Genomic DNA, 13,497 nt, shown 5'->3' with positions numbered 1-13,497 from the left:
TCTTTTGCACCACTGCTGCATCACAAATGTGATGCAACGGTTGTGTAAAAGAGACACAAGGGGGTTGTAAAATCGCCCTTAAGACATACAAATGCATTCACGCAGTTTCACTTATAGCGCAAATTGAAGCATAGACTTGTAAAATATTTATATACATATGTTACATTTCAGTGCTTCAGAGGTAGTACATTATACTATAGGTAAACACTCTATAGATTTATGCTGTACCAGATCCTTATAGTTTTGCATTGTCATATTCATTCATTTATGAACTAGACATTCACTCTGACAAACTTTTACACACAAACATAGAAATATAGATCTTTTTTGACCAGTAGAGGTAGTTCTGAAAATAACTGTTTTTTTTTCTTTTTTGTTTTGTATTGTTTTTGTAGTTTTTTTTAACAATTTTTAGTTTTTTAGTTTTTTGCAGGAACAAAAACTAGAAAAATAGAACTTTTAAAAAATAAAAAAATAATTTTTTGGGGCATTTGTGCTGCTCTTCCCTTCTAACAATAAGTTCTACTGACTGCTCCCCATAACATAAAAGTTCATTGCAAAACTTGCAGAGGAACTTAATGTTTCCAAATTGATGAACAATAACATGAGTAGGAGTGCTTCCCGATGGTGGAGGCGGTGCAGTTGAGGTGCTCGGAACTGCAGGTGGTGTAAAATCCTGCAGACTGTGAGTCTTCTCTCTTGCGTAGTTGTGAGGATGTACATTTTTGACATGTTGGTCCATACTGGCCGTCCCAAAAGAATATTTTTTATTTGAGTCCCCACGAGACAGAGTTGTACTGCAAATTTTGCAGGTCACCACTGGTGCGTTCACTTTTTTTTGATGTTCAGGAAAAGTGAAAAATTTCCAAATAAAGGCCTCCTTCCTTTTCTTGGAAAGAGGTTCTGCCAGAAAGGTGTTGTCACCTGAAGAATCTTCAGAAGAATGTGGAGATTGTGGAGCCATAATACTCAAATAAAGTTTTAGATTAGTTGAGTTTCAAAAAAAGGGTCCTACTCCTCCAAAAGTCAAAGTAGAATAAACAAAATGGGAGGGGTCCTTCAACAATTGCAGTAGGAAGTAATATGAACCAATCAAATCTCATCTTTTCATGTCACATGACTGTACGGACTCCTACGGTGTGCTTACCGTACGACGTACGGTCAACGCACCGTCGCGAGATTCGTAATTGAAAAGTAATATACAGTTCTTAAAACATTAAAAAAAAAAATTCTTCATTATCCCAGATAATGTCTACCTTTAAAATTAACAAAAAATGCATAAATATATCATTTTTAACATTATTAAACTTTCGGGGGTGCGCGTACGGGGGGTCGAACAAACGTAGATGACGTCACACGGAATCGCCGATGCGCCGCGCAACGTCAAAACGTATGCGTAACGTGTGCGTGCGTACGCGCAGATAAATATTTACAGTACAAACAACGGTGCGAGTATGGGACGCGTACTGTGCGATTATCCCCCAAACATTTTAAAAAAAAGGAAGAATATAAAATTACATTTTTATGTTTGTAAAAAAATATTAATAATAAAAAAATATTGTTGTATTTTATGTTATTATTTTACATTTAAATATGAAATATACATAAAACAAAATAAGATGTAAATATTTATATAAATGCGGAAAATTTGTAAAAAAAGACAAACAAAATTCATACATTTAAAAATTATTATTTACAAAACCTTTGCAATTCACAGAAAAAAACATAGGTTTCACACACGTTATTGTTAAACATTATCATTTACAAAACCTCTGAAATTCACTGAAAAAACCATAGGTTTCACACACGTTATAGTTAAAAATTAGCATTTAATAAACCTTAGAAATTCACTGAAAAAACCCTAGGTCATCAGTGATGTCATTTGAGATATCATCAGTGATGTCATCAGTGATGTCACTGACCATGTCATGAGTGATGTAATATGTGACGTCATCAGCAGTGCATTGCGGGCACCCGAGTTATAGTTAACTATAACGGGGGAATTTCAATGGTTTTGTATGAGTGAAATGTCCAGTTAACTATAACGTGTGTGAAACCTATGGTTTTTTCAGTGAATTTCTAAGGTTTTTTAAATGCTAATTTTTAACTATAACGTGTGTGAAACCTATGGTTTTTTTCAGTGAATATATATATATATATAAATATATTCACGCTCAATCTCCATCCGCAAAGCAAAGGAACGGACCGCACTATGTAGCTCACATTGTCATAGGTTTTTTATTATCTAATTTGCAGCATAACAGGACGCATTTCGGTTTTGCGCCTTCCTCCAGCTGTTACCGCACAACAATTAGTTAATTTGTTAAATACAATCTCACGTAGTACCAGGAAATTACGTCATTTCCACCATTTCATTGCAATAGACGAGAAATAATAAATTAAGCCCTGTATAGGCACATGATCAGACAAATCCAAACAATCAATTCAAACTTGCACATTGATTATGGAATTGATCACCATAATAGTTTAAAAACTTAAATTATATATATTACCTACTGGCGGTCGCCAGTAGATAGTTATAGTTAGGACCGAGTTTCCATAGGAAATCTACAACATTCTATTTGGAATAACTTTGGCGCCGGTTGACGAATCTTAGTGAAATTCACAAAGAAAATGGTTTGCTCAGTTCCGCTCCTTTCCTAAAAGTCACAGGTTAATTCGTCAATTGGGGGCCGAGAAAATAGGGGGGTCCCAAAACGTGTTTTCTCCTTGCAATTTTCCATAGGGACCTTTAAGTGAGGCTACAGCCCGAACTGCTGAACCGAATTACACCAAATTTGAAAAAAACGGAAGAGTTCAGTTCGCAGATTACGCTTTTTGTTAAATGGTGTACATTCATTTAGTAGTTTCTGAGAAAATGTAAAGTAAAATCATAGATATATCTATAGACGAAGTACCGTACGCGTACTGACCGAGGATAGTATGCGTACCATTTCGAGCACGAGCTGCATGCTAATTGGCTGTCGACTGTCTGTCAACACTCCAAACCAGGAAGTGTTGGCAGCCATCTTGTGCCTTGGTAGAACCGAGGCACAAGAAAGCAGCAAAAGAAACGCGAAAAACATTCAAAGGGGGCATGGTAGAAACACCCTGACCCCCTAGGCCTGCCCAGGGGATCCCACAAGGACCCCCTAGGCAAAAAACATTGCGGTATGCTGTGAAAAAGAAGAAAAAAAAACGAAGCCCGCTTTATTGTTAATTAGCCCCGGGGGGGCTAAATCCCGGGGGTAATGTTTTTATTTATAACGGGTGGCCCCAGGTGGGTCCACTCCTCTGACCAGGTCTTGGCTGAAATCCTCTGTAATGAGATAACCAGACAAGAGGCACACCCTTTTCGTACATCATGGCCAAGACCTGAAAAGAACTCCCCCTCATCATCAGATGAACCCCCACACTGAAAGCATTCAGGAAGAGCCATAACACCTGCCTTTTCGAATGACGAAAGCTGCACAAATCCCCCCCACATACTCCCCCAGCGCTTGGAAATCCTCACAGGTGAATAGTGAGGTCCATACATCTCTAATTGATTAATTCATACGCCACCTCAGTTTGTGTTTGAGTGTTAGAACAGGCCCTGCCATTGCTTTGGCTGTCTGTAACTCTTAAGGGTAGTAAAATGAGCAGTACTACCTTATTTAATATACACAGAATCTCTGAGATTGGTTTGGTTTGGCTTCACGTCTGAGAGCTACTTTTATGGGTGTGCTGGTGAGCTACCAGTAGTTCCCGAGCTAGTAGTTGGAGACTCCTGGTATATATAGTGAGTGGGGAATTGTAGTCCTGAAGCATGAATGTAAAGGTTATTACACCACAAAATGCATAATACATAGCACTTTAAATCAGTGCATTCCCTAAAGCCTGCCTCACTTCATGAGTACATGCTTGCTGAGTGAATGATTAAATTAATATACAGTAATAAAGAGAATTAAAAGAAAGTTTAAAAAAAGGGAAGTTACTAGACTAATAAGTAAAAAAAGAGGGGGAATGAATGTTAATACTCCTATTAAAAAAAATAGTAACCTATAGAAATGCTTTAATAATAAAAACAAGTTTAAATAAAGCATTTTAGAAATTATACGAAAGTTAAAGAGTATGGAAAGAGGCATATTTACATCAACACGTGACAAGCTAAAACAGTGAAAGGAGAACACCTGTCAACTGAAAAACGTGACTTAATAGTGAGAGGAGCAATACATTGATCCCATAGACTGTTAAGTAACCACAAAGTATATAAACCACACCCGTGGGATGATTAGTTTTGTTTCAGAGAATCAATACAGGCGAAGAAACTACGAGCAAAGGAATGATTCAGAACTGCGGAAACATCTTCATATTATCTTTCATTTCCTTAGAGAGAACATATTGTTAATGTATATTTAAAAATACATAATACCGTATGTACGTTCCAGAGGAGTTGGATTATTTGCTACGGAGGATGGAAACAATATCGAAGAGAGGTAAATTATATGAATGGAAATATAGGTTATTTAATTAATTAGTACGTGCAAAGTATTGATTAGGAGCGATGTCATAATCTTGAATTTATCTTTCATTTCCAGAGAGGGATCATATTGTTAATGTATATTTTAATTTATATTAAACTGTATGATCCTTCAACTGGAGTTGATTGTCTTACAACCGACATTTTTTTTTTTTTAGTATACAAGTATTTCTTTATGATTGAAAAATGTACTAAATCGAAAACTCTTTATCTTCTAGAGTGAAATTGGGCTAAAAGTATTTATATGTAAGTAGTGCTTTTTGCAAATTTCACTCGTGAAGAATAGAGGGATTATCTTGGGAAGCACTTTTTTGAAAAAAAGTAATATATTTGTGGTTTAAAATGTCATGATTGTTAAATGTAATAATGACATGAAATGTTCATAAAAAAAGAAAGATGAAGTAGTAAGGGAGTGTTTGTCGTAGCTCTTCTATTCTACTTTATCTGAAAGTAAAAGAAGCCCAAACATTTATAAAAAGATGATGGGGCAAATCTTATATAATGTAAATATAAGGACTGAGTGCTTATTATAAAATACAATAAATGTGGTCGAACGCGTGATACTAATGAATGTAAAAGAATTTTTGCATTTCACCCATATGATGAATATAAAAGACTCAATAAAAATATTTTGAAAACATGAGCATTTTTCTTTCAAGGACGGTTTGAAAGTTATACATTTTATAAAAGAACATAGTACTGCATGCTAAAGGAGAAGAGTCAGCACAATTATGATAGAATAGAAAATAGAATCATGTTTTTAAACACTTTTACAGTCTACAAACTCATAAGGGGAGTACCCAGTTTAAGTTAAAAGCACCCTACCAAAACTAGTTTTTGAAACGCATAGTAAATTAAAGTGCGTCACAAAATTGGCTATATACATGTTGACTGTATCGTAACGTCACATAGAAAAAAGAAAGCCAATCAAAATTAGCATGAGGAAGGTAGATGTAAGTACTCAACAGCGAATCACATTTTTTTCAAAACCTGCACAAGGAAAGGGATTGGTCGCTAATACGTTTTCTTACAATGCTTCTATTTTTAACATACGAGTAAATGAGATATCCTTGCTTGTACACGCAGCGAGAGGGAATTATTAAAGATGACTTGCTTTCGCAAGACCCCGAAAGGCTTCTTCCTGAATAGGTACGCATTTCACTGCCAGACCCCATTTAATGATTATCCAGGCTCTGAAGCTTAAACACATCAGAAATCATATCTCATCACTTTCTCTTCTTTTTAGTGTATTGTGTGTGGCAGACTGCTTGACCCTATGCCCAGAGCCCTCGAAGGACCTGGAGACTGCCACGCCCCAAGACCAGCTCCTGCATTGTCCCGGAGCTGGGCGGCCCCCCTCCCAACATTTAAAAGCCCCGGGTGAGGTGTAAATTAATCGAGACAGAATATGTTGGTACAGCCCACTGTGCTTATGCTACCAGGAAAACAATTATATCAAACAGGGTTAAACCCAACAAAATCTAGGGAACTGGGTAGATAATGGTATGGACATAGGGGTCCCAGACAGAGAGAAAGAAAGAATTCTTTGACTTTACAGAAACACATTTCGGACAGAGAACAAATCAAGGTACCATGTTTTATTCACAGGGTACTCAAAAACTTCTTATTAGTTATACCAATTATACATCACAAAGATCAAAAAGATTTGTGCCCACATAGGCGATGGGGGGATGTGCAGTGAGGGGATGGTGATATTCGAGAAAAACAAAACATCATTTTGTAACAAACCAAATTCGTACAATGTCACAGTGGTACCCCTCATAGGGGCCACATATTTATGGTAAACAAAAACCAACAATCCTTGATGTCCAGACTTCTATGTACAGCTGTATTAGTCTGGCTAGAGTTAGAAGCTGGTGTTGCGGTGGTGGGTAGTCTACGTTTCGACCCTAAACAGGGTAGGGACAGTAACCCTTACAGAGCGGGTCTTCTTCAGGACAAAGAGGGTGAAGTGGGCAAACTTCCTGCTTTCGTGAAAGTGGACAGTAAGCAGGTATGGTCAGTGGTCCTATGTCCCCGTAATAAATCTTATTATTCCAAAAGGATGACAAAATATTCCATCGTAGGGCAAGCGTCGTCGCAGTGCTGTCAGAGGATTGGGATCACAGTCCTCTCCGAATTAAACAGGGCAAATTTATGGCAGGCTCTCTGCTATCAGCCCTGAAAAAACATCGGGTGGAGTGGAATCAAGGACGTGTTATGTCAAAATCGCGTCTGGTTTGGCTCCAGAGTTCGAGTAACTAGGAAGTGGTTGCAGGGAGGGACGTGTCAGGAGTCGCGTTAGAAAGGGTGAAAAGACTCTGAAGGATCCGAACTCTGGAGCCAAACCAGACGCGATTTTGACATAACACGTCCTTGGTTCCACTCCACCCGATGTTTTTTCACGGCTGATAGCAGAGAGCCCGCCATAAATTTGCCCTGTTCAATTCGGATAGGACTGTGATCCCAATCCTCTGACAGCACTGCGACGACGCTTGCCCTACGATGGAATATTTTGTCATCCTTTTGGAATAACAAGATTTATTACGGGGACATAGGACCACTGACCATACCTGCTTACTGTCCAACTTCACGAAAGCAGGAAGTTTGCCCACTTCATCCTCTTTGTCCTGAAGAAGACCCGCTCTGTAAGCGTTACTGACCCTACCCTGTTTAGGGTCGAAACGTAGACTACCCACCACCGCAACACCAGCTTCTAACTCTAGCCAGACTAATACAGCTGTACATAGACGTCTGGACATCAAGGATTGTTGGTTTTTGTTTACCATAAATATGTGGCCCCTATGAGGGGTACCACTGTGACATTGTACAAATTTGGTTTGTTACAAAATGATGATTTGTTTTTCTCGAATATCACCATCCCCTCACTGCACATCCCCCCATCACCTATGTGGGCACAAATCTTTTTGATCTTTGTGATGTATAATTGGTATAACTAATAAGAAGTTTTTGAGTACCCTGTGAATAAAACATGGTACCTTGATTTGTTCTCTGTCAGAAATTTCTTTCTGTACAGTCAAAGAATTCTTTCTTTCTCTCTGTCTGGGACCCGTATGACCATACCAGGAACACGAAACAACACTATATGGCCCAGATTTCCATTGCAGTGATTTCTTAGTTCCAGGTCTAGTTGTCAGATTGGCACAAACAGTCCCTCATGGCTGGTATACACCCACACCACACCCATCCAGCACATCCGTCACTACACACGTGACCCTATCTATAAAAAAGATGGAGCGTACAATGCCCCCACGGTCCCGCCGACTACTCGTGTCCTTCTGGAGCCGGCTTTGCTTTTACACATGGGGAGATGCTAATTTGCATGTGGAAATGCAATCTTGTTTGGATTTTGAAAGTGAGAACAGATTTCACTGTTGTGTCTTTCAAAGTTCAAACTAAGTTTGCTATGGGAGGGCAGGAGCCGTAAGACTTCCGCCCTCTCATAGCAAACAGCAGTATCCCGGGGTAGGCACCCCGGGGCACTGCACGAACCGGCTCTGGGCGTGGTGGGCTCCAGGGCTCTCGAGGGCACCAGGCGGAGGGCCACCGAGCCCCTGTCACACAATACAGAAATCTCCAGGGGGTGGTTGTCCCCGGGGTTTGAGGTCCACACACTTTTAATTTTGTAGGGGGGGTGGACGCGCAAATGGCGCAAGGGGGTTCTAAATGTGGTACACAGTGTTTTGTTTTAGTTTGCTTTCCTTTCTGTCTTGTAGAGGATCCAGGGTAAATATAACGGTTTTTGTACAGCCAGTACCTTTCAACGCTATCCTCAAATGGATTTCTCCCTGTTAATCAATCAATCAATCAGGGGTTTGTTAAAGCGCGACTACTCACCCGTAAGGGTCTCAAGGCACTAGGGGTGGGGGGGGGGTGCAGGTTCCATTCCATCAAGGAGGGGGTCTGTCGAAGAGCCAGGTTTTGAGGTTTCTTGCGAAGATGGGGAGCGATGTTGTCTGTCTGAGGTGGAGCGGAAGGGCGTTCCATGCTTTGGCAGCGAGGAAGGAGAAGGAGCGGCCTCCCGATCTGGTCTTTCTGGTGCGGGGGACCACGGCGTAGGAGAGCTGGGCTGATCGTAGTAACAGTTCATGGAACACTTGCATGAGCACAGAGGTTAGAAGTTCAGCACAATATGTTGCTGATTGAAATAGTTACTGTGCTGGAGATTTATATTTTTTTCATAGGAACCATTAGTCGTAGAAAAAGTCAGTGGAAACGTTTTGTAAGCGATTCCTTCCTGTTCAGGGAGTATTAGGGTAACGTGCTCCAAGCGGGACTTTATGAAGCTTAATGTTCATTGGCTGTGAAGTATTAAAAGTATAAGTTTTGGCAGTCATTCCTTCCTCCTGTGCGGAACAACATGGACATTTTATTGGCTAAATTTTTTTCCGAGCACAAGTTTGCTCCTTATTGGGTGGGTACGGTTCACTGTTGTCAGTGATATTGTGACGCATTTTCCAAAGGAGTATGGGAAAAGAAAGTAGTAGAGGGCAGGTTAGGAACACTATTAACTCTGTACAGTGCCCATAAGGTATATGTTTCAAGGGCCATTTATATAATTGCTGTGTGGTGTATAAATTACGGCAGAAGAAATTACAGTGTCTTGCGCTGTTTTTTTTAATCAAGTTTGCGGGTGACATACTTCTTAGGAGTACTGTTTACTTATAATGTGCTGTTTACTTTCCTGATGGGAAGGTGTGGTTGCGCAGCAAAAAATTCAGTATAGGTTTGAAACCATTTTTATTAAGCAAATACAAATAAACTTTCTTCAGAAACTGTCCCTGTATATATGAAAGGGATGACAATTAAAAATGGAATTTCATAAATTATCAGTTAAGCGTGGCTATATCCTTCTTTTTTCTGCTACAGTTTGCTTTAAACCCCTATAGACTATACATGCAGTCTTCTATGTACCTGCAAATTTGTTTTTATACCTTCAATTCCTTAGTCTGTATCCTTAGACTTTCACAAAATACTGTCACACTACTGTTTCAATATTGTAGTCAGCCATTTAGCAGTATTTGCTTATCTATATTCTGTGGTAAAACTAAAGCTGGTACAAATTCAGTCAGGCACTTTCCTTGCAGAACTGTAATCATCCACTGAGTACCTAAGTACTCATGTTTTAAAATAGGTCCTAGGCCATAGAGTGCTTCAAACCCGTATAGACTATGCATGCAGTCTTTTATGCACCTGCAAACTTGTGTTTTATACCTTCTATTCCCAAGTCTGTATACTGACACATTCATGAAACACTCTGTCATTGCTGATTTAGCATTGTAATGAGCTATTCAGCAGAATGTCCATATCTATGCACTGTGCTAAAAATGAAGCTCTTATGAATTCAGTCATGCACTCTCTTTGTAGACGTGTAATCAAATCATGCAGTCAGTACCCAAGTAATTATGGAGCAAATTAGGCCTTAGGCCATGGAGTGCTTTAAACCCATACCGACTATGCTTGCCGTCTTCTATGCATCTGCAAACTTGCCTTTTATATCTTATATTCCTAAGTCTGTATCCTTACACTTTGAGCAAACACTCTGTCATTGCTGATTCAGTATTGTGCTTCACTTCACTTTTAGAACAGTGTATAGATAAGCACATACTGCTGTATGTTCACTACAATACTGAAACCGTAGTGTGATAGTGTTTAGTGAAAGTGTAACAATACAGACTGGAGAATTAAAGGTATAAAAGGCAAGTTTGCAGGTGCATAGAAGATTGCAAGCATAGTCTATATGGGTTTAAAACAGTCCATGGCCTAGGGCCTACTTTGCTCCATGATTACTTGGGTACGGACTGGATGATTACAGTTCTGCAAGGAGAGTGCCTGACTAAATTTAAAAGAGCTTCATTTTTAGCACAGTGCATAGATAAGGACATTCTGCTAAATGGCTCACTACAATACTAAAACAACAGTAACAGAGTCTTTGAAGGAAGTGTAGAGGATACAGCCTGGGCAAAGAATTTAAAAAATATATATGAAAATCTAAAAGTGCTACACTTTTATTACAGTGAATGTTTTAATACATAGTACTCAAAGCATTATTAATATTATATAATAATAAATGTATTCTTGTAACATCTCATAATTTAATAGAGCTTCTAAAATAATTTCTTCAGGTATTTCATTTTCCTGGTTATCAATTTCAAAAGTTATATGATCAAACTCGATATCATCTAATGCGTCCACAAAATCAGCATCCAAGGTTTTGTCTAAGAAATCACAGCTGATATGTGCAGCACTAATTTTTTCCTCTTCATTCTTGCTGCCCGTGAAAGGTATGTTTAGCTCTTCTATAAGACTCTTACTAATTTCGAAATCGTCTTCCATATTGTTCTGTTGTTTTCTATAGTGAATTTCTTATGTTGTAGGTCCTTGTACAAAAACATAAACACTTCATTTTTATCATTTTTCCTAATACATAACACAAAAGTAGCTTTATCAACTATTTTGCCCTTTAAAAAATATTATACAAATACCATTCTCAACTACTTTATAAGATTAAATAAATATAATTATTAAATGAATGTTCAGTTTTTAAATTTTCTTAAATTTTCAAACCAGTCACTCCTTATCACTATAGGAAAAAACTCAGGCTGTTATACTAAAATGCAGCACTAAAAAAAGTACAATATGTCTATGCACCTTACCTGTTACAAACTAGTAGATGCGTTGAAGTAAACTGCAAAGAATACTGGTACACTCAGTATATATATATTGAAATGTCTTTAAAAGATACAAACCATCTTTACACACTTATGTACTCCATCCATGATTTGTTACTTCAGCTCTGTAGAAGCACATTCCATCGACCATTTTTAACAGTTACTTATACTTACCTTAAACATAATAAGTAATAAAAAAATTATATATATTTTACATGACAAAATAATTTATAAAGCATTTCATTTGCCTTTTTTGCTATTCTCAGAATATATTGAATTTCACTAGAAACAGTGAGTTCAATAGTACTCATCACATAACAGCGGGCAAAAAAAAGACAATCAATGAGATTATCCTTAAAAAAACATTCAACATACTCAATAACAATCTAAAAAATAGAAATAAAACATATGTTAAATGTTTTTTTCTAGGAGCAATTTATTTCGTAAGTATGAGATATCTCAAACAATCTTAAAATAACAAAACACTATCATTAAGTTTCATACACTGCAAATAAAGTTATTTACAAATATATGCTGACAAAATATACAACAAATAGTCCTTAATGGTTTTACATAATTTTCCTCATGACCAAATAGTATATCTCAATTACTTAGGTTGGAAGTTCTTCAATAGTAATCCTCAGCATCCGCCTCCCACCCTTCTGATCCAAAACCTCCAACATCATTTGTAGCATCCCCCAAGTCTCATCCAACAACCTGATGCTATTCAACATCTACATGCTACCCTTACACAAGTGGCCCACCATCACAACCTCAACATTATCTGCTAAGAAGATGACACCCAACTCATCTTCTCCCTCACCAAGGAGCCACATAGCACCGAAAGACGTTGCCAACTGCATAAGGATCAACTCTCTAAATCTTAACTCGGAGAAATACCTACAATGACTACAATGATTCCAAAACACCTCCGCTCAACTGATCATCAATGTCCCCTGACGTTGACAAGAGGATAACCTTCAAGCTCCTCACCCTCACTTACAAAGTACATCACTAGACCAACCTACCTTAACAGCAGTAATCCTGAAAGGCCAAATTTGGTTCCTGAAATTTTGGCTTTAAAAATATTAGGTAAGAATTTGGTAACTCTTTAGGCAAACATTGTTTAAAAATCAATTAACTATCATTACAATGTATTCAACAAAAAAATACCAGTGCACATCCGAGCTGGCTGTGATAAGAAAATAAAAGAACATTGAATATTGACGAAATTTGTGTGCCTGAATTACGGATTGACGGAAATTGGATATATTAAATGTCTGTGGCTAGATGCCCATTGGATAACAGCTATTAAGAATAGGATGTGCACTGGTATTTTTTTGTTGAATGTATTATGATTTTCTGCCATACCTGGTGTGTGTGGATGATCATAGATTAGTGCTATAGGTGGATGAGCACAATATCAGGTTGCACTCCAAGAGAGTAATTCAATTAATACAGATGAGATTGATAAAAATAAGGGGATATTTTACGATGTGCTGATTGTCTTATGCAAATCCGCCATTTCTTTTGTTCTGATATCATTACAATGTATCCAACCTTTCAAACATTTTAAATAAACAGTGTAATGTCCAGATGTTGTAGAAGGACCATTATGAAAAATAATTGCAACAGCTACAAAATTTCTTCGTGTTATTGATAGTTGAGTAACTACAAAATTTGTAATTAAAGTTTCCAATTGTCTTCCATCAGCTCTACAACGTTGCTGCATTAAAATTACATACTGTCCGCATCTTTGGATAAATAATGTTGATGACATTTCTGATTTAAATTGGCTACACTCCATGTTTTGAGTTGCTACTCTAACTAGATTGTTAAAATACACTGATTCACAGTCAGGTAAAGTCAATATATGAATCTTTCAGTGTCTATGTTAGTGCTACATGTAAACAAACAATTTTCACAGTCATGTTGCCATTTATAAGAAAGGTAAAAAAGGTTTTCAATGTCTATGCCTTCATTCTTCAATACAACAAGCATATATATTTGAATTTCATGACAATCTTGCTGAATATTCTGCGTAAATTGAGTAGAACCAGAACATATGTCCAAAACATTTCGAATATCAGAAACACTTTGTATTTTACTTTTATCACTACTCGATTGTAATACTTTATTCGATGAACATACATCATAAAAGTACAAACGTACAAACATATAAAACAAATGATCCATAGTACTGCAATTACATCTCAAGAAACAGGAAAAAACAGAAATTATTTTAAGAAATTAACTTCCCCTTTCCCGAAATTTACACATTGT

The sequence above is a fragment of the Lissotriton helveticus genome, chromosome 6, assembly GCF_964261635.1.
Source record: "Lissotriton helveticus chromosome 6, aLisHel1.1, whole genome shotgun sequence".
Classification (NCBI taxonomy): Eukaryota; Metazoa; Chordata; class Amphibia; order Caudata; family Salamandridae; genus Lissotriton; species Lissotriton helveticus.
The sequence above is the reverse complement of the archived record's forward strand: the minus strand, read 5'-3'. Positions refer to the sequence as shown.